The following is a 22331-nucleotide window of genomic DNA, read 5'->3' as shown; positions in this document are numbered from 1 at the left end:
CATGCTAATGGTCCCCCAGGAGAAGTTTCATGTGGCGGCCACAGACTGGAGAGAATTTGGCATGGAGCGTACAATTGCCGATCGGGACGCAATTTCTGTGTCGCACCGTCAATGGGAGGGTGCGAGAGTTACAATAAATAAGCACTGGTGCATCGGGTACAAGCTACTTGTCACGCAGGAGAATTTCCATGCGGCGAATGCAGCCATGTTAGTCTCTTGGAGAGAAGTCAGGAGTTAGACTGTAGTTTTCAATCGATATGTAATTTCTGCGTCCCATCGTAAATGGATAGGTGTTAGGGTTACAGTGAATGGACAGTGGTGCATAAGATACACTCTACTGGACTGCCAGGTGAGGTCCCATGCAGCGATGGCACCTCTGTCAGTCTCTTGCAGAGAAAACGTCGTGGAGCATGTTGTATTCAATCGTGGCACAATTTCGGCATCCCATCATCAGTAGGAGGGTGCGAGGGTTACAGTACATGAGCAGTGACGTGTCGCATATCAGCTACTGGTCTCCAACTCGAGGTTCCATGTGATGATTGTAGCTAGGTTAATCTCTTGGAGAAAAGTCGGCATTGAGCCCGTAGTTTTCAGTCGTACCACAATTTCTGTGTTGCATCGTCTACTGAATTGTGCTAGGGTTACAGTAAACAGGCAGTGGTGATTCGCATACAAGCAACTACACTCCCAAGAGAGGTTCCATGCGGCGAACGAAGCCTTGTTAGTCTCTTGGAGAGAAATGGTCATTAGGCAGTAGTTTGCATTCCCGATGCAATATCTGCGTCGCATTGTGAATAGGAGCGTGCGAGGCTTGCGGTTAATAGACAGTGGTGCATCAACTACAATTTACTGGGCTCCCAGGGGAGGTTCCATGCAGTGAACGCAGCTGTGTTAATCTCTTGGAGAGAAATCCGCATCGAGCCTGTAGTTTTCAATCCCGATGCATTTTCTGTGTTTCGTCGGCAATGGGAGGGTGCGGAGGTTACAGTAAACGGGCAGCGGTGCGTCACGTAAAAGTTACTGGACTCCCACGAAAGATTCCATGCGATGATAGCACCTACGTTAGTCTCCTGGAGAGAAGTCGGCATGGAGCCTGTAGTTTGCAATCGCGACTTACTTTCTGTGTTGCATCTTCAATGGGAGGATGTGGCTGTTACAGCAAATGGGCAGTGGTACGTCGGATACAAGCTACTGGATTCCCAGGAAGAGTTCCGTACGTCGACCCATCCGTGTTAGTCTCTTGGAGAGAAGTTGGCACTTAGCCTGGAGTTTTCAATCCCTATCTAATTTCTGTGTCCCTTATGGAATCGTAAGGTGCTAGGGTGACAGTAACTGAGCAGTAGTGCATCGGGTAGATGCTACTGAACTCCCAGGAGAGTTTCCATACGCCAAACGCAGGCTTGTTAGTCTCTCGGAGAAAATTCGGCATTTAGCCTATAAGAAACTTCCTGGCAGATTAAAACTATGTGCCCGACCGAGACTCGAACTCGGGACCTTTGCCTTTCGCGGGCAAGTGCTCTACCATCTGAGTTACCGAAGCACGACTCACGCCCGGTACTCACAGATTTACTTCTGCCAGTATCTCGTCTCCTACCTTCCAAACTTTACAGAAGCTCTCCTGCGAACCTTGCAGAACTAGCACTCCTGAAAGAAAGGATACTGCGGAGACATGGCTTAGCCACAGCCTGGGGGACGTTTCCAGAATGAGATTTTCACTCTGCAGCGGAGTGTGCGCTGATATGAAACTTCCTGGCAGATTAAAACTGTGTGCCCGACCGAGACTCGAACTCGGGACCTTTCCCTTTCGCGGGCAAGTGCTCTACCATCTGAGCTACCGAAGCACGACTCACGCCCGGTACTCACTGCTTTACTTGTGCCAGTTGCTCGTCTCCTACTGCTGCAGAGTGAAAATCTCATTCTGGATATTTAGCCTATAATTTTTAAACGCTATGAAAATTCTATTTCCCATCGAAAATGGGATGAAGCTAGCATTACAGTATATGGGCTGTCTTTCATGGGAAAGTACTACTAGTCTCCGAATAGAGGTAACATGTGGCGAGCGGCTGTGTTATTCACTCGAACAGTCGTCGTCTTGGTGCCTGTAGTTTACAATCGCGATGGAACATCTGTGTCGCAAAGTCAATAGGACGCTCAGAGACATACAGTAAATGGGCAGTGGTCCATTAGGTACCATATATTAGACTCACAGGTGAGGTTTCATCAGCGAACCGTAGCTGTGTTACTCTTGAATCGAAATGAAGCATGTGGTTCTCAACTGCGACACAATTTGTGTGTCGCATCGTCAACGAGATGGTGTGAGGGCTACAGTAAACAGGCAATCGCGCATCGGGTAAAAGCAACTAGTCTACCAGCGGAGGTTCCATGCAATGATTATAGCGACTTCTGTTAGGGAGAAGTGATCATAGAGAAAGTAGTTTCCAATCGCGAGGCAATTTCTGTGAGCATATACAAAAATAGGGAGCGCTGAGTACTGTAAACGAGCAGTGATGCGTCGAGTATAAGCTACTGGTCGCCCACGAGAGATTCCATGCGACGATTGTTGCTTCATTAATCTCTTGGAGAGATGTCTGCATGGATCACGTAAAATTCAATAGTGACGACATTTCTCCGTTGGAACGTCAATGGGAGGGAGCGACGGTTACAGTAAACGGTTAGTGGTGCCTCGGATACAACCTACTCGACTCCCAGGAGATGTTCTATTCAGCGAACGCAGCATTGTTAGTCTCTTGGAGAGAAATCGCCATTTAGCCTGTAGTTTTCATTCGCTTTGCAATTTCTGTGTGCCATCGTAAATGAGAAGGTCCACGGGTTACAGTAAATGGGTTGTGGTGAATCGGATTCAAGCAACTGCACTTCAAGAGGAGCTTCCATGCGGCGAACGCAGCCTTGTTAGACTCTTGGAGAGAAATCTGCATTGAGACCGTAGAATTCAAACGCCATACAATTACTATGTCTCATCATCAATGGGAGGATTCGAAGATTACAGTAACCAAGCAGTGGTGCATCCGGTATATGCTACTGGTCCCAAAGGACGAGATCCATGAGATGATTGCAGCTACGTTACTCTCTTGGAGAGAAGTCGCCATTGAGCCTTTAGTTTTAAATCGCGACGCCATTTCTGTGTTGCATCGTCCATGGGAGGGAGCGAAGTTTAAAGTAAATGGGCAGTGGTGCATCGGGAACAAGCTACTGGACTCCCAGGGGAGCTTCCATGCGGCGACGAAACCTTGTTAGACGCTTGGAGAGAAATCGGAATGGAGCCGGGAGTATTCAAACGCAATGCAAGTACTATGTCACATCATCAATAGAAAGATCCGAAGATTACAGTAACCAAGTAGTGGTGCAGCCGGTATAAGCTACTGGTCCCCCAGGAGGAGTTCCACGCGATGATTGTAGCTACATTATTCTTTTGGAGAGAAGTCGTCATAGCGCCTGAACTTTTAAGTCGCGACCTCATTTCTGTGTTGCATCGTCAATGGGAGGGTGCAAGTGTTACGGTAAATAGGCAGTGGAGCTTCGGATAAAAGTTATTGGACTACCAGGGAAGCTTCCATGCGGCTAACGCAAATTTGTTAATCTCTTGGAGAAAAATCAGCGTCGAGCCTGTAGTATTCAAACGCAGTGCATTTTTTGTGCCTCATCACAAATGGGAGGATGCGGAGTGTACAGTAACTGAGCAGTGGTGCATCGGATATAAGCTACTGGTCCCCCAGGATTCGTTCCATGCGATGATTGTAGCTACGTTATTCTCTTGGAGTGAAGTCGTCATTGAGCCTTTAGTTTCAAATCACGACGCAATTTCTGTGTTGCATCGTCAATGGGAAGTTGCAAGATATAAAGTAAATGGGCAGTGGTGCATCGGGAAGAAGCTACTGGACTCCAATGGAAGCTTCCATAAGTCGAACGCAACCTTGCTAGTCATTTGGACAGAAATCTTGATGGAGCCCGTAGAATTCGAACAAAATGCAATTTCTATGTCTCATCAAGAACGGGAGGATGCGAAGGTTACATTAACTGAGCAGTGGTGCATCGGCTATCAGCGACTGGTCCACCAGAGATCGTCCCATGGATGATTGTAGCTACGTAATTCGCTTGGAGAGAAGTCGTCATTAAGCCCGTGGTTTTAAATCGCGACGCAATTTCCGTGGTGCATCGTCACTGGCAGAGTGAAAGGGTTACAGAAAATGCTCAGTGGTGTATCGGGAACAAACTATTGTACTCCCAAAGAGCTACCGTGCGTCGAACGCAACCTTGCAAGTCACATGGAGAGAAATCATCATGGAGCCTGTAGTATTCGAAACAAATTAAATATCTGTGTCTCATCATCAATGGGCGGATGTGAAGATTACATTGACCAAGCAGTGGTTCACGGCTATCAGCGATTTGTCCCCCAGGAGTCGATCTATTGACGATTGTAGCTACGTTATACGAATGGAGAGAAGTCGTCATTAAGCCCGTAGTTTTACATTACGACGCAATTTCTGTGGTGCATCGTCAATGGGAGTTTGGGAGGTTTAAAGTAAATGGGCATTGGTGCATCGGGAACAAGCTCCTGGACTGCCAGGGGAGGTTCCATTCAGGGAACGCAACCGTGTTAGTCAATTGGAGAGAAACCTTCATCGATTCAAACACAATGCAATTTCTGTGTCTCATCATCGATGGGCGGATGTGAAGATTACATTAACCGAGCAGTGGTGCATCGGGTATCAGCTACGGGTTCCGCTGGTGTCGTCCCATGCGATGATTGGAGCTCCGTTATCCTCTTCGAGTGAAGTCGTCATTAAGACCGTTCTTTTAAATCGCGAGGCAATTTCTGTTTTCCATCGTCAATGGGAGGGTGCGAGGTTTAAAGTAAATGGCAATGGTGCTTCGGAAACAAGCTACTGGACTCCCATGGGCGCTTCCATGCGTCGAACGCAACGTCGCTAGTCACATGGAGAGAAATCTTCATTGAGTCTATAGTATCCGATTGCAGTTCAATTTCTGTGTCTCATCATCAATGGGAGGATGTGAAGATTACATTAACCGATCAGTGGCGCATCGGCTATCAGCGACTTGTCTCCCAGGAGTCGTTCATGGATGATTGTAGCTACGTTATACGATTGGAGAGAAGTTGTCATTAAGCCCGTAGTTTTCATCACGACGCAATTTCTGTGGTGCATCGTCAATGGGAGGGTGGAAGGGTTAAAGTAAATGGCCATTGGTGCATCGGGAACAAGTTCCTGGACTCCCAGGGGAGGTTCCATTCAGGGAACGCAACCGTGTTAGTCACTTGGAGAGAAATATTCATCGATTTAAACGCAATGCAATTTCTGTGTCTCATCATCAATGGGCATATGTGAAGATTACATTAACCGAGCAGTGGTGCATCGTCTATCAGCTACTGGTTCAGCAGGAGTCGTTTCATGTGATGATTGTAGTTACGTTAATCGCTTGGAGAGAAGTCGTCATTAAGCCCGTAGTTTTTTATCGAGACGTAATTTCTGTGGTGCATCGTCATTGGCAGAGTGCAAGGGTTACAGAAAATGGGCAGTGGTGCATCAGGAACAAATTTCTGGACTCCCATGGGAGCTTTAATGCTCCGAACGCAACGTTGCTAGTCACATGGTGAGAAATCTTCATTGAGTCTGTAGTATCCGATTGCAGTTCAAATTCTGTGTCTCATCATCAATGGGAGGATGTGAAGATTACATTAACCGAGAAGTGGTGCATCGGCTATCAGCGACTTGTCCCCCCAGGAGTCCTTCCATGGATGATTGTAGCTACGTTATTCGTTTGGAGAGAAGTCTTCATTAAGCCCGTAGTTTTAAAAAATGGTGCAAATGGCTCTGAGCACTATAGGACTTAACATCTGTGGTCATCAGTCCCCTAGAACTTAGAACTAGTTAAACCTAACCAACCTAAGGACATCACACACATCCATGCCCGAGGCAGGATTCGAACCTGCGACCGTAGCAGTCCCGCGCTTCCGGACTGCGCGCCTAGAACCACTAGACCACCGCGGCCGGCCCGTAGTTTTAAATGGCGACGCAATTTCCGTGGTGCGTCGTCACTGGCAGAGTGCGAGGGCTACAGATAATGGGCAATGGTGCATCGGGAACAAACTACTGGACTCTCATGGGAGCTTCCATGCGTCGAACGCAACCTTGCTGGTCACATGGAGAGAAATCTTCATTGAGCCTGTAGTATCCGAAAGCAGTTCAGTTTCTGTGTCTCATCATCAATGGGAGGATGTGAAGATTACATTAACCGAGCAATGGTTCACGGCTATCAGCGATTTGTCCCCCAGGAGTCGATCTATTGATGATTGTAGCTACGTTATACGATTGGAGAGAAGTCGTCATTAAGCCCGTAGTTTTACATCACGACGCAATTTCTGTGGTGCATCGTCAATGGGAGGGTGGGAGGTTTAAAGTAAATGGGCATTGGTGCATCGGTAACAAGCTCCTGGACTACCAGGGGAGGTTCCACTCAGGGAACGCAACCGTGCTAGTCACTTGGAGAGAAACCTTCATCGATTCAAACGCAACGTAATTTCTGTCTCACATCATCAGTGGGCGGATGTGAAGATTACATTAACCGAGCAGTGGTGCATCGGCTATCATCGACTTGTCCCCCAGGAGTCGTTCCATGCATGATTGCAGCTACGTTATTCGCCTGGAGAGAAGTCGTCATTAAGCCTGTAGTTTTACATCGCGACCCAATTTCTGTGGTGCATCGTCACTGGCAGAGTGCGAGGGCTACAGATAATGGGCAGTGGTGCATCGGGAACCAACTACTGGACTCCCATGGGAGCTTCCATGCGTCGAACGCAACCTTGCTGGTCACATGGAGAGAAATCTTCATTGAGCCTGAAGTATCCGAAAGCAGTTCCATGTCTGTGTCTCATCATCAATGAGGGGATGTAAAGATTACATCAACCGAGCAAAGGTGAATCGGCTATCTGCGGCTGGTCCCCAGGAACGTTCCATGGATGATTTTAGCTACGTTATTCGCTTGGAGAGAAGTCATCATTAAGCCCGTAGTTTTTATAGCGACGCAATTGCTGTGTTGCATCGTCTCTGGCAGAGTGCAAGGTTTACAGAAAATGGGCAGTGGTGTATCGCGAACAAATTACTGGATTCCCATGTGAGCTTCCATGCGTCGAACGCAACCTTGCTAGTCACATGTAGAGAAATATTCATTGAGCCTGGAGTATTCCAAAGCAGTTCAGTTTCTGTGTCTCATCATCAAACGGCGGATGTGAAGATTACATTATTCGAGCACTGTGTCATCGGCTATCAGCGACTGGTCCCACAGGAAACTTTCCATGGATGATTGTGGCTACGTCATTCGCTTGGAAAAAAGTCGTCATTTAGCAATTAGTTTTACATCGCGACCCAATTTCTGTGGTGCATCGTCACTGGCAGAGTGCAAGGGTTACAGAAAAAGGGCAGTCTTTCATCGGGAACAAACTACTGGTCTCCCATGGGAGCTTACATGCGTCGAATGCAACCTTGCTTGTGACTTGGAATGATATCTTCATGGAGCCTGTAGTATTCGAAAGCAATGAAATTCTATGTCTCATCATTATTGGGGGATGTGAACGTTACTTTAACACAGCAGTCGTTCATCGGGTATCAGATACTGGTCCATCAGGACTCATTTTATGGTATGATTGTAGCCTCTTGGAGTGAAGTCGTCATTAAGTCCGTATTTTTTAATCGCGACGCAATTTCTGTGGTGAATCTTCACTGACAGAGTGCAAGGGTTACAGAAAATGGGCTGTGATGCATCGGGAAGAAGCTAGAGGACTCCCATGGAAACTTCCACTCGGAAAACGGAACCGTGTTATTCACTTGAAATGAAATGCTATTTCTGTTTCTCATCATCAATGGCGGATGTGAAGGTTACATTAACCGTGCAGTGGTGCATCGGGTGTCAGCTAATGGTCCCGCATGATGCGTACCATGCAATGACTGCTGTTACGTTATTCACTTGGAGAGATGTCGTCATTGAGCCTTTAGTTTTAAATCGCGACACAATAACTGTGTTGCATCGTCAATGGGAGGGTGAGAGGTTTAAAGTAAATGGGCAGTGGTGCATCGGGAACAAGCTACTGGACTCCCAGGGGAGCTTCCATTCAGGGAAGGCAACCGTGTTAGTCACTTGGAGAGAAATCTACATGGATTCAAACGCAATGCAATTTTTGTGTCTCATCATCAATGGCCGGATGTGATGGTGAAATTGAACGAGCAGTGGTTCATCGAGTATCAGCTACTGGTACCCCTGTGGTCGTCCCATGGATGGTTGTAGCTACGTTTTTCACTTGGAGAGAAATTGTTATTAAGTCCTTAGTTTTAAATCGCGACGCAATTTCTGTGGTGCATCGTCACTGGCAGAGTGCAAGGGTTACAGAAAATGGGCTGTGGTGCATCGGGAAAAAACTATTGGTCTGCCATGGGATCTTCCATGCGTCGTTCGCAACCTTGCTTGTCACATGGAGAGAAATCTTCATGGAGCCTGTAGTATTCGAAAGCAGTTCAATTTCTGTGTCTCATCATCAATGCGCGGATGTAAGGATTACATTAACCGAGGAGTTGTGCATCGGCTATCAGCGACTAGTCCCCCAGCATTCGTTATATAGATGATTGTAGCTACGTTATTCGCTTGGAGAGAAGTCATCAATAAGCCCGTAGTTTTAAATCGCGACGCAATTTCTGTGGTGAATCTTCACTGACAGAGTAGAAAGGTTGCAGAAAATGCGCAGTGGTGCATCGGGAACAAACTATCGCACTTCCATGGGAGCTTCCATGCGTGGAACGCAACCTTGCTAGTCACATGGAGACAAATCTTCATGGAGCCCTTAGTATTCGAAAGCAATTCAATTTCTGTGTCTCATCATCAATGGGAGGATGTGAAGATTACATTAACCGAGCAGTGGTGCGTCAGGAATCAGCCACTGCTCCCTCAGGAGTCGTTTCATGCGATGATTGTAGCTACGATATTCTCTTGGAAGGAAGTCGTCATTAAGCCTGTAGTTTTAATTCACGACATAATTTCTGTGGTGCATCGTCACTGGCAGAGTGCAAGGGTTACAGAAAATGGGCAGTGGTGCATCGGGAACAAACTATTGGACTGCCATGGGATCTTCCATGCGTCGAACGCAACCTTGCTAGTCATATGGAGACAAATCTACATGGAGCCTGTAGTATTCGAAAGCAATTCAATTTCCGTGTCTCATCATCAATGGGAGGATGACTGTTACATTAACCAATCAGTTGTGCATCGGGTATCAGTTACTGGTCCCTGATGAGTCGTTTCATGCGACGATTATAGCTACGTTATTCTCTTGGAGAGAAGTCGTCAGTGAGCCTTTAGTTTTAAATCGCGACCCAACTTCTGTGCTGAATCGTCAATGGGAGAGTGCAAGGGTTACAGAAATGGTCAGTGATGCATCGGATACAGGCTACTGGACTCCCATGGGAGTTTCCATGTGTCGAACGTAACCTTGCTAGTCACTTGGAGATAAATCTTCGTGGAGCCTGTAGTACTGGAACGCAATGCAATTTCTGTGTCTCATACTCAATGGGAGGATTTGAAGGTTACATTAACCGAGCAGTGATCCATCACGTATCAGCTAGAGGTCCCCCAGGAGGCGTTCCATTGGATGATTGTAGCTACGTTTTTCTCTTGGAGAGAAGTCGTCACTGAGGCTTTTGTTTTAAATCGCGACGCAATTTCTGTTTTGCATCGGCAATGGGAGGATGGGAGCACTATCGAAAACGGGCAGTAGTGCATCGGGCACATACTACTGGTATCCCAGGGGAGCTTCCATTCGGAGAACGCAACCTTGTTAGTCACTTGGAGAGAAATCTTCATGGAGTCTCTAGTATTCGAACGCAATGCAGTTTCTGTCTCATCATGAATGGAAGGATGTTAAGGTTACATTAACCGAGTAAGGGTGCATCTGGTATCAGCTAATGGTCCCCCAGGAGTCGTTGCATGTGATGATCTTAGCTACGTTATTCTCTTGGAGATACGACGTCATTGAGCCTTTAGTTTTTAATCGCGACGCAATTTCTGCGTTGCATCGTCAATGGTGGGTGGGAGGTTTAAAGTAAATGGGCAGTGGTGCTTTGGGAACAAGCTACTTGGCTCCCAGCCGAGCCTTCTTTCGGAGAACTCAGCCTTGTTAGTCGCTTGGAGAGAAATTTTCATGGATCCTGTGGTAATCGAACGCAACGCAATTTCTGTGTCTCATCATAGATGGGAGGATGTGAAGGTTACATTAACCGAGCTGTTGTGCATCGGGTATCAGCTAGTGATCCCCCATCAGTCGTTTCATGCGATGACTGTAGCTACGTTATTCTCAGAGAGAGAAGTCGTCATTGAGGCTTTAGCTTAGAATTGCGACGTAATTTCTGTGTTGCAGCGTCAATGGGAGAGTGCGAGGTTTAAAGTAAATGGGCAGTTGTGCATCGGGAACAAGCTACTTGACTCCCAGGGGAGCTTCTATTCGGAGAACGCAACCTTGTTAGTCATTTGGAGAACAAGCTTCATGGAGCCTGTAGTATCCAAACGCAATGCAATTTCTCTGTCTCATCATCAATTGGAGGATGGAAGGTTACAGTGACCGAGCAGTGGTGCGTAAGGTAAAAGTTACTGGGCCCCCAAGAGTCATTCCACTCGATTACTGTAGCTACGTTATTCTCTTGGAGAGAAGTCGTCATGGAGACTGTAGTTTTAAATCGCAACCCAATTTCAGTGGTACATCGTATATGGGTGTGTGCAAGGATTACACTAAATGGGCAGTGGTGCTTCAGATACAAGCTATTGGATTCCCATGGGAGTTCCATGCGTCGAACGCAACCTTGCTAGTCACTTGGAGATAAATCTTCATGGAACCTGTAGTATTCGAACGCAATGCAATTTCTTTGTTTCATCATGAATGGGAGGATGTGAAGGTTACATTAGCCGAGCAGTTTAGCTTCGTGTATTAGCCACTGGTCCCCCAGGATTCGTTCCATGCGATGATTGTAGCTACGTTATTCGCTTGGAGAGAAGTCGTCATGGAGCCAGTAGTTTTAAATCGCGACGCAAATTCTGTGGAGCATCGTATATGGAAGTATGCAAGGGTTACAGTAAATAGGCAGTGGTGCATCGGATACAAGCTACTGCACTCCCTTGGGAGCTTCCATGTGTCGAACGCAACCTTGCTTACACTTGGAGAGAAATCTTCATGGAGCCTATAGTATTCGAACGCAATGCAATTTCTGTCTCTCATCATCAGTTGGAGGATGTGAAGGTTACATTAAACGAGCAGTTGTGCATCGAGTATCAGCTACTGGTCCCCCATTAGTCGTTTCATGCGATGATTGTAGCTACGTTATTCTCTTGGAGAGAAGTCGTCATTGAGCCTTTAGTTTTCTGTCGCGACGCAATGTCTGTGTTGCAGCGTCATTGGGAGGGTGAGAGGTTTAAAGTAAATGGGCAGTGGTGCATCGGGAACAATCTACTGGACTCCCAGGGGAGCTTCCATTCGGAGAACGATACCTTGTTAGTCACTTGGAGAACAATCGTCATGGAGCCTGTAGTATTCAAACGCAAATCAGTTTCTGTGTCTCATTGTCAATGGGAGGATGGAAGGTTACAGAGACCGAGCAGTGGGCATCAGGTATAAGCTACTGGTCCCTTAGGGGGCGTTCCATGCAATGATTGTATCTACGTTATTCTCTTGGAGAGAAGTCGTCATTGAGCCTTTAGTTTTAAATCGCGACGCAATTTCTGTGTTGCATTGTCAATGGGAGGATGCGAGGTTTAAAGTAAATGGGCAGTGGTGCATCAGGAACAAGCTTCTGGACTCCCAGTAGACTTTCCATTCGGAGAACGCAACCTTGTTACTCTCTTGGTGAGCAATTATCATGGAGCCTGTAGTATTCAAATCAATGTAATATTTGTATCTCATCTTCAATGTGAGGATGCGAAGGTTACAGTGACCGAGCAGTGGTGCATCAGGTATAAGCTACTGTTCCCCAGGAGGCGTTACATTAGATTAATGTCCCTACATTGTTCTCTGGGAGAACAGCTGTCATGGAGCCTGTAGTTTTAAATCACGACCTGCCGGCCGGAGTGGCCGAGCGGTTAAAGGCGCTACAGTCTGGAACCGCACGACCGCTACGGTCGCAGGTTCGAATCCTGCCTTAGGCATGGATGTGTGTGATGTCCTTAGGTTAGTTAGGTTTCAGTAGTTCTAAGTTCTAGGGGACTTATGACCACAGCAGTTGAGTCCCATAGTGCTCAGAGCCATTTGAACCATTTTTTTTTTTTTTTTTAAAATCACGACCTATTATCTGTGTTGCCTCGTCAATGGGATGGTGCGAGTGTTACAGTAGATGGGCATTTGTGCTTCGGATACAAGTTATTGGACTACCAGGGGAGCTTCCATGCCGCGAACGCCACCTTGTTAGTCTCTTGGGGGGAAATCGGCATGGAGCCTGTAGTGTCCAAACGCAATGCAATTACTGTGTCTAATCATCAATGGGTGGATGCAAAGATTACAGTAAACAAGCAGTGGCTCATCCGGTATATGCAACTCGTCCCCCAGGACGAGATCCATGCGATGGAGAGTAGTCGTCATATAGCCTGTAGTTTTAATTCGCGACTCACTTTCTGTGATCCTTCGTATGTGTAGTTTACGAGGGTTACAGCAAATGGGCTGTGGTGCATCGCAAAACAAGCTACTGGAGCCTTATGGAAAATACCATCTGGTGAACGCTACCTTCTTAGTCTTGGTGTGGGTTGCCATCCCAAGTACAAGGATAGTGTAACAATAGGGACAAGAAAGTAGGCATGAACGGCGCCAAAACAGAAATAAGAATCATACATTTATTACACCATTACACACGCACATCAAGATAAATGAAACAGTATAATTGCCATCCTTAATCTATTATGACAAACAATATGTATCACGAACGGCACACACAGTGGAGTTTAAGAACTTACGATGGCACAACTCCGCTATAACAAAGTATTCATAATGAATGCCGCACAATTTTACCAATGTAACAAATTAAAAAATACTGGCATAAAATTTACTAAAATGCCTTGAAGGAAATGTTTATGAGAAGAACACGACGGGGTCGCAAGGGAGGAGGCAGCACAGTAGTTAACTAAGGTGCACCAAAACAAACAACGGACACCAGGCCGCGCCAGCAATGGACACGTAATTCACGCAACTACTCTCTCCGTGGCGGTTCCGCGCGTTCCACCCAAGTGATAGCTACCTGAAACATTTTAATATTTGGAGCAGTACACCAGTGATCAACATATTAAAAAAAACAATAACGTGACACAAAAATACAATAATTTAAGAAAATCATATGATATGACTATGAGCTTAAGGTCTTTCGGTAATTAACAGATTACGAAACAGGTAAAGGGGCATGTGCCACTATTAAATCTTCCGTAATTACACTACTAAATTTCTCAGTACCCAAGTTGCATTTAACGCAATAAGAATTAGATCATTTAAGTGATAATGTTACTTTAAAATAATAAGGAGGAGGACCAAGAATGGCCCGATCAGTACTCCCCAGTGAAGCAGTTCACACAAATGGTACTCCACGGCTCTGAACACACAGCCCCATACAAAATGCAACACAACCACAGCGATACGACGTACTACCAGAACCCCTCAGGCAGTAAATCAAAATCGTACTGAGCCAAAACAAGGACCGACTTTTAAAATAACGAGACCTAGCCCAGGCCGGACAAGACTCCAAATGCCGGGAAATCCGTAAGAAACCTCAGCCAACTTAATACCAAAACAACAATTTATGAACAATATGCAAAACACAAGACCTCTGGTAATCCCAGTGACGGAGAGACAGGAGGACGAAATGACATCCCGCCGCACATAGAAGGTATTTCAAACTCAGGCTCGACAAACCACAACAGGCGAGATTTTGCTCCCCTTGCGAATCAAGTTAAACGGCACACCACACCGTTTACCACACTATTAACCGCAAAATCACGGTCCGGTATTCCCATCGGGACACACTCGGAGTCCAGACGCAAACTACCCCAGCCGAGCCGAACTGTCTTGCAGCCAGGCAGCCACCTCTTACCTACTTACACGCCTCCAGCTAAGCTCCGGCCAGCAATCATACTCGGAAAAAACCGCCTAACGCCAAAGCGCCGTCAGAGTGAAAACTCAGCACTAAGATCGATAAGGACTTGGAAATATGCGAGCACAGTAAAAAGTCTCTTGCAGAGAAATCGGCGTGGAGCCTGTCGTATTCGTACGCAATGCAATTTCTGTGTCTCATCATCAATGGAAGGAAGCGTACCCTACAGTAACCGAGCAGTAGTGCATAGGGTATAAGCTCTTGGTCCCCAAGGAGGAGTTCCATGTGATGATTGTAGCTACGTTATTCTCTTGAAGAGAACACGTCATAGAGCCTGTAGTTTTAAGTGGCGACGCAATTTCTGTGATGCATCGTAATTGGGAGGATGCGAGGGTTACAGTAAATGGGCAGTGGTGCATCGGGAACAAGCTATTGGACTATCAGGAGAGCTTCCATTCGGCGAACGCAACCTTGTAAGTCACTTCGATAGAAATCGGCATGGAGCCTGTTGCATTCAAATGCAGTAGAACTTCTGTGTCATATCATCAATAGGAGGATACTAAGGTTACAGTAACCAAGCAGTGGTGCATCGGGTATACACTACAGTTACCCCAGGACGAGTTCCATGCGATGATTGTAGCTACGTTATTCTCTTACTGAGAAGTCGAGAAGTCGTCATAGAGACTGTAGCTTAAAATGGCGACATAATTTTTGTGTCGCAAAGTCAATGGGAGGATACGAGGGTTGCAGTTAATGAGCAGTGGTGAATCGGATACAAGCTACTGGACTCCCAGGGGAGGTTCCATGTGGAGAACGCAACCTTGTTAGTCTCTTGGAGAGAAATCGGCATGGAGCCTGTAGTATCCAAATTCAATGCAGTTTCTGTGTCTCATCATCAATGGTAACTGAGCAGTAGTGCATCAGGTATAAGCTACTGGTCCCCCAGGAGGAGTTCCATGTGATAATCGTAGTTATGTTATTCTCGTGGAGAGAAGTCGTCACAGAGCCTGTAGTTTTAAATGGCGATGCAATTTCTGTGTTGCATCGTCAGTGGAATGGTGGGACTGTTACTGTAAATGGGAAGTGGTGCATCGAATGCAAGCTGCTGGACTCCCAGTGGAGCTTACATGCAGCGATCGCAACCTTGTTAGTCACTTGGAGAGACATCGGCATGGAGCCTGTAGTACTCAAACGTAATGCAATTTCTGTATCTCATCATCAATGAGCCGATGCGAAGGTTACGATAACCAAGTAGTGGTGCATCGGGTATTAGCTACCGGACCTCCAGGAAGAATTCCATGCGATGGTTGCAGTTACATTGTCCTCTTGGGGACAAGTCGTCATGGGGCATGTAGTTTTAAATCGCGACGCAATTTCCGTGTTGCATCGTCACTACCATGGTGCAAGGCAGTGGTACGTCGGATACAAGCTATTGGACTGCAGGGAAGCTTCCATGTGGCGAACACAATCCTGTCAATGTCTAGGATTGTAGCTACGTTATTCTGTTGGAGAGAAGTCGTCTTGTGGCCTGTAGTTCTAAATCGCGACGCAATTTCAGTGTTGCATCGTCAATGGGAGGATGTGAGGGTTACAGTAAATGGGCAGTGATTCATCGAAAACAGTCTACTAGACTCCCAGGTTAGTTTCCATGCGGCGAACGTAACCCTGTTAGTCTCTTGGAGAGAAATCGGCATGGAAATTGTAGTATTCAAACGGAATGCAATTTCTGTGTCTCATCATCAATGAGAGGAGGCGAAATTTACAGCAACTGAGCAATGGTGCATCGGGTATGAGCTACTCGTACCCCATGAGGAGTTCCACGCGATGATTGAAGCTACATTAATATCTTGGAGAGAAGTCGTCATGGAGCCTGTAGTTTTAAAGCGCTACGCAATTTCTGTGTTGCATCGTCAATGGGAGGGTGCGAGGGGTACAGTAAATAGGCAGCAGTGCATCGAATACAATCTATTGGACTTCCAAAGCAAGTTGCATCCGGCGAACGCAACCTTGTTCGTCTCTTGGAGAGAAATCGACATCTATTCTGTAGTATTCAAACGCAATGCAATTTTAATGTCTCATCATGAATGGTAGGATGCCTTGGTCACAGTTTCGACCGCAGCTGTGTTAGTCTTTTGGAAAGAAGTCTGCCTTGCGCCAGTAGTTTGCAACCACGACGCAACATCTGTGTCGTATTGTCAATAGGAGTGTGTGAGGCTTACAGTAAATGTTTACTGTTGCATCAGATGCCATCTATTGGACTCCGAGGGAAGGTTCCATACAGGGAACGCAGCTGTATTAGTCTCTTGGAGAGGATTCGGCATGGATCATGTAATTTTCATTCGTGACGTAATTGCTATGTCGCATCGTTAATGGCAGATTTTGTAGTTTACAGTAAACAAGCAATCGTGCAAGGGTATAAGCTACTTATCTCCCGGGAGGGGTTACAAGCGATGTTTGTTGCTACGTTAATCTCTTGGAGAGAAGTCGATTTGAAGCCAGTAGATTTAAAACGTGACGCAATTTGTGTGTTGCATCGTCAATGGGAGGGTGCGAGGCGTACAGTAAACGGGCAGTGATGCATCGGGTACAAGCTACTGGATTCTCAGGAGAGGTTCCATGCGGTGACGGCAGCCGTGTTAGTGTTTTGGAGGGAAGTTGGCATGGAGAATGTAGTTTGTGATCACTTTGCAATTTCTGTGCCTCATAGTAAGTGGTGGTGGGGAGTGGGGGGGGGGGGGGCGGGTGCTAGTGATACAGTAAATGGGGTGTGGTGCAAAGCTACTGGACTCCCAGGAGAAGTTTCATGTGGGGCCTGCAGCCGTGTTAGTCTCTTGGAGATAAGTCGTCATGGAGCCTGTAGTTTTCTAACACAACGCAATTTCAGTGCCACGTTGTCAATGGGGGGTGCGAAGGTTACAGTAAACGAGCAGTGACGGATCAGGTGTAAGCTACTGGTCTCCCAGGAGAGGTTCCATGTGCCGACCGCAGCCCTGTTAGTCTCTTGGAGAGAAGTCGGCATTTAGCCTGTAGTTTTCAATCGCTATGCAACTTCTGTGTCCCATCGTGAATGGGAGGGTGCTAGGGTTACAGTAAATGGGCAGTGATGCATCGCATACAAGCTACTGGTGTCGCAGGAGTGGTTCCATGCGGCGAATGCAGCCGTATTAATCACTTGAAGGAAAGTCAGCATTGACTCTGTAGATTTCAATCGCCAAGCAATTTTTTTGTGTCCCATCGTCAATGGAAGTGTCTGAGGGTTACAGTGAATGGGCAGTGGTGCTTGACATACAATCTACTTGCCAGTGAACGGCTGGTAAAGCAGTAATAATTTCATAAAGTTTATGAGGGTCTAAGTACATAATGTGAACTGTGAATGCTAAGATATTTTATGATATTGAATGTATTTGGAATATGAAGATTTTGGTGTAAGAGTAATCAGAACAGCTTCGATATAAACTTTATTATGTAAACTTTTGCGTCAGTCAGTAATTTTTCCTGACAGTCTATGTTTGATGTCTATAGACTTATTAACAACTTTCCTAGATGCTTAAAACTTTGAACACACATTTGTGACATTGGTACCTAAAAATTAGATTTCAGTCAAATGATTTCAATCAATGGTTTTTATACTATAAATACATAAATTATACATTAAAAATAAGGGTAATTTTTAAAAAATAATAAGCGTATATTTTTCCTCCTGTTGATAGAAAGCTAGTGTCTGTAGTCTACTTTTCTCCAAATGGTAGCCTGAAATATCACATAAAATTTCGGACCTCTAGCTTAAATAGTTTTTTTTTTTTTTGCATAAAATGAACATGTCAGAAAATATGATTCTTGGGAAATTCAGTTTAAAGGTACATTTCAACTGTTACTCTTAAAGCCGTCCAGTTGCATAATATTCTTTTTTGTGTGTTCCTCATTTTCTCTCTTTCTTTTCTTGCTCTGCATCCGACTTCGCTGCGCTCCGCTTGCTAGCTGTCCTATTATGAAGTGGACCAGTCCAAACAAGCTATAGTGAGAGACTCGCATAAATTAGACACATTGGGGACACGTAAATTACCCTAAAACCTCGCTGCCTTCAATTACAAGCTTCAAATTTTGTCACCGCTAAGCGACCACCGACCTTAGTACGTGATATTAATTTCAACTTGATACATTTACTTTTCCAGCGAAGAACGCCATCAAAGACGGTAATACAAATCGAAAATTGGATTAAAGTAACTCAGAGAAAAGTTGTTTTTTCGTCTTATGTAATTCCAAATTAAACACTATCCGTTACTTTCCTCCTATTCTACTGTGAAACAATGATTCTTTCCGCGTCTCACGCTTCTGGGGCAACGCAAATAATAATGACGACATTTGTCATCCAACCGTAGCGTAAACAGGCTCCTTACCACATACCGACATACGTTTAAATTTGTTTTTAAAGATGTTCCCGACATTCGACTAGATTCATTTAACTACCATTTTGTTCACAAAACTCTAAATATTGATTGAAGATGTAATAAAAAATTCCAATTTTCGAAGCAGATTTACTAGCAAGTGACCATAATTTCTTGGAGACAGGTCGTCACTTAGCTTGTAGTTTTCAATCGCAATTCAATTTCTGTGTCCCATCGTAAATGAGTGGTTGCTAGGGTTACAGTAAGCGGGCAGTTGTGCATCGGATACAAGCTACTGGAGTCGCAGAAGCGGTTCCATGCGGCGAACGCAGCTGTGTGACTCTCTTGGAGGTAAGTCGTCAGGGGCCTCAGACTCAAAACAATTTCATTATCGTATCGTCAATGTGACGGTGCCAGGGTTACAGTAAACGAGCAGTGGTGCATCGGGTATAAGCTACTGGTCTCCCAGGAGAGGTCCCATTCTATGATTGAGCTACGAGAAGGTAACTTGCCATAGAACGGATAGAAAAACAGTAATAATTTTCATAAAATTTATGTGGGTCTAACTACATAATGTGAGCTCTGGATACAAGGAAATTTTAGGACAATGAAAGTGTTTTGAGGACTGAGATTTTGATATATGAATAATCAGAGTAGCTTTGACATAATCCATTATATAAACATTTATTTCGGTCGTTAATTTAAAATTTTTCCTGCTGTCTGTGTTTGGACTCTGTTGGCTTATTAACTACTTTTCCTAGATGCTTCAAACTTTTTGCACACACTTATGACACTGTTATCTAAAAAGTAGACTACAATCAAATCATTTCAATCAATGTTTTTATACTATGAATACATAAATTAGATAATCAAAATTAAGAGATAATCAAAATGAAGTTAGACTCCATGATTAATAAGGTTATATTTTTCTTCTTGATTATAGCTGGTGTCTGTAGTTTACTTTTCTGCAAATGGTGGCCTGAAATATCAAGTATAATTTCAGGCCTATGGCTCATAATTTATTTTGTATACGATAGATGCGTCAGAGAATTTGATTCTTGGACGATTCCTCTTAGGGGTGCATTTTGTGTGGTGCCTCTGTTGTTCTAGTGGCACTTCCAGTTGCGTCCGTCATCTTCTCTCTTCCATGAATGGCATTGCATTCGACTCCACTGCGATGTGTTTGCAAGCTGTCCCTTTATACAAAGGACAATCACAAAAGTGACAGTAAGAAAATCGCATAAATTAGACACATCGCGAACGCATGAATTGCCCTAACTCTTCGCTGCCTTCACTTACAAGCTTCAAACTGTGACACCGCCAAGCAACCACCGACCTTAGTACGTGGTATCAATTTCAGCTTGATACACTCTTACTTCCTCAGGGAAAAGCGCTCTCAAAGACGGTAATACAAACTGAAAAACGGATTGAAGCAACTCAGAGGAAAGCTCTTTTTTCGTCTTACATACTTACAGATTAAACACATTCCGATACTTTCCTTCAATTGTACTGTGAAACCTTGCTTCTTTCCGCGTCTCACGCTACTAGGTTAACGCAAATAATAATGACGCCATTTGACATTCGACCGCAGCGGGAACACTGTCGTAGCCGCACACGGACATATATTTAAGTTTGTTTTTAAAGATTTTCCCGACGTCTGAATCGATTCATTTAACTACCATTTTGTTCACAAAACTCTAAATATACATATAAGATGGAAAAAAGTTCGAATTTTTAAAGCATGTTCGCTAGCAAGTGACCTTAAGCCTGGCTTCCGACACTAAGCAAGACACAAACACCGACTGTGATTATGGTAATTCAAATATGTGTAAAGGTAGTGTCGTATCGCTGACTACACGTTGCGGCGGGGCGGGGTCGGTCGTTCGTCCTTACGTCTCCGCACTCTCTCTCATTAACTTTCTTCGAACAGTTCACCTACCTCTATATTTCTTCTTCCCGATGTCCCTTCACTCTGCAGTAGTAGATACACGCTAGGCAGTCTAAAGCAGTGTTGATGAAACCGCTACCTAATACCTATCACTCAGAGGCCGCGTAACTCAAGTTGCAAATCAGTTCCTGTAAATTCATACTCAAAAATTTCAGGTGTTCGGAGGATAAAGTATAAATTCAGTTAGCAAATGAAAATTCTATTGAAACGGCTTTTTATTCTTAATAAAGCACATGAAATGGCTATCAAGTCCATATTTAATAATGCAAATGTTTTATCATTCCAAGTTCACAGTTTATCCAACATATTTCACACTACAAAGCAGCCAGAATTTCTGCAAGCCCGTCCCGATTAATTTTGCGATCTGATAGACACTGACCCACCACTATTAGCGAGTTTAACTTTTGGTCGTTTCAATGGTCTTCTATGTCAGGAGCGCTCGTCAAAGTATTCCGTCATGAACATGGAATATGCAACGTGGAATTGTCTCTACAACCAAAAGATCACACGCTTATAAAACTTCAGCAAATTAGTTTCCTCAAAATATTCGTAACTTAAACCGCTTTAGTCGCGACACGTTCTATCTGAAATAATCTCACTAGCTCTTCAGTTTACATACTATTTTCACGGAGACATCTAGTATGGTGTTACCCAGAAGCAGGTTAGCGATCGACTCTTCGATGCTCCTCTCCTCTCTGCCTATCTAACTATCAGCACGATGGAACTGCTTAATTATGATTGGCTATTCATCTGAATGACCAATCACAATGATCCTTCCAGATCATTCTCGCGGCAAAACTTGCCTTAGCCAACCACTATTCAGATAGTCATTTACATCATTACAATTTCAATTTCTAATATATTGTTTAATAGAATAGAACGAAATGCAAAATATTCTTTAAATTAATATAGAAACTTATTCCACTTCAGGCTTTTATTCTGGCTGCTCTCTTACAAAAGCAAGCACACATCGACATACGTCGTCAGCATCGTGGTTGCAACACAATTTTGCCACTGTTCATTTCTACAAGGTTTTACATAAATTGACATTAAGTTTTAAAGTATGTCCCGCATACACCCTCTCATTCATTCCCATGTATTCACGCAACAAAATAATAAGCAAATAATAATTTTGAATGATTTGTTATACTACATAAATTAGAGTAATCAAATTTTGAGAAGAAAATTCCAATTAAGTAATTTTACATACTGTGAGCTTTGTTATGATTTCAGATGATAATAAAAGATATTTGGTTATTGTTCCCAACTGAGTTTTGAACATAAGTGTCGGTTTTAGGGAACTTAAGTAATTTTTTCAATATCCGTAGCTATAATAGACAAAAATTTGAAATTTTGACAGGATCCCTTCCTTAATAACAAAAGATTGACTACCAAGGTTGAACAAAATCGGACGATAATTACTATGGTTTATTTAGATTCTTACCACGGCTGGTAGCATCAGATGCTCTGTGAATCAGAGCAAAGAAAAAAAACGTAGCCATCCTGGAGCCACCTTCTTACATGCCTGCATGCCTTACTCCATCAAATCTTATCTCGTAATAACTTGCTACGTTACAAAGGAACAAATAAGTAGTTAATAACGAACTCTTTGAAGGTGTTGATTGGTGTATGATAGTAAGCAGATGACAAGGACTTTCCACGAAGAATCTAATCAATAGAATTGTGGAGTATTACTGCTAGAATACTATATGTTTAGCATTAAATAGATAAGAATGAATCCAAGAGTCGTGTGGCTAGTGATGGGGTTGCCTGATGATGCAGAGATTTATGGACCGTGCTACTGACTTTCCTCTGTCACATGATACATGGACAGAAAGTAGTTGTAAGTTTCATAAAATTAATAAA

This window comes from Schistocerca piceifrons, chromosome 3, assembly GCF_021461385.2.
Source record: "Schistocerca piceifrons isolate TAMUIC-IGC-003096 chromosome 3, iqSchPice1.1, whole genome shotgun sequence".
Lineage (NCBI taxonomy): Eukaryota > Metazoa > Arthropoda > Insecta > Orthoptera > Acrididae > Schistocerca > Schistocerca piceifrons.
Note: the sequence above shows the minus strand (reverse complement) of the source record.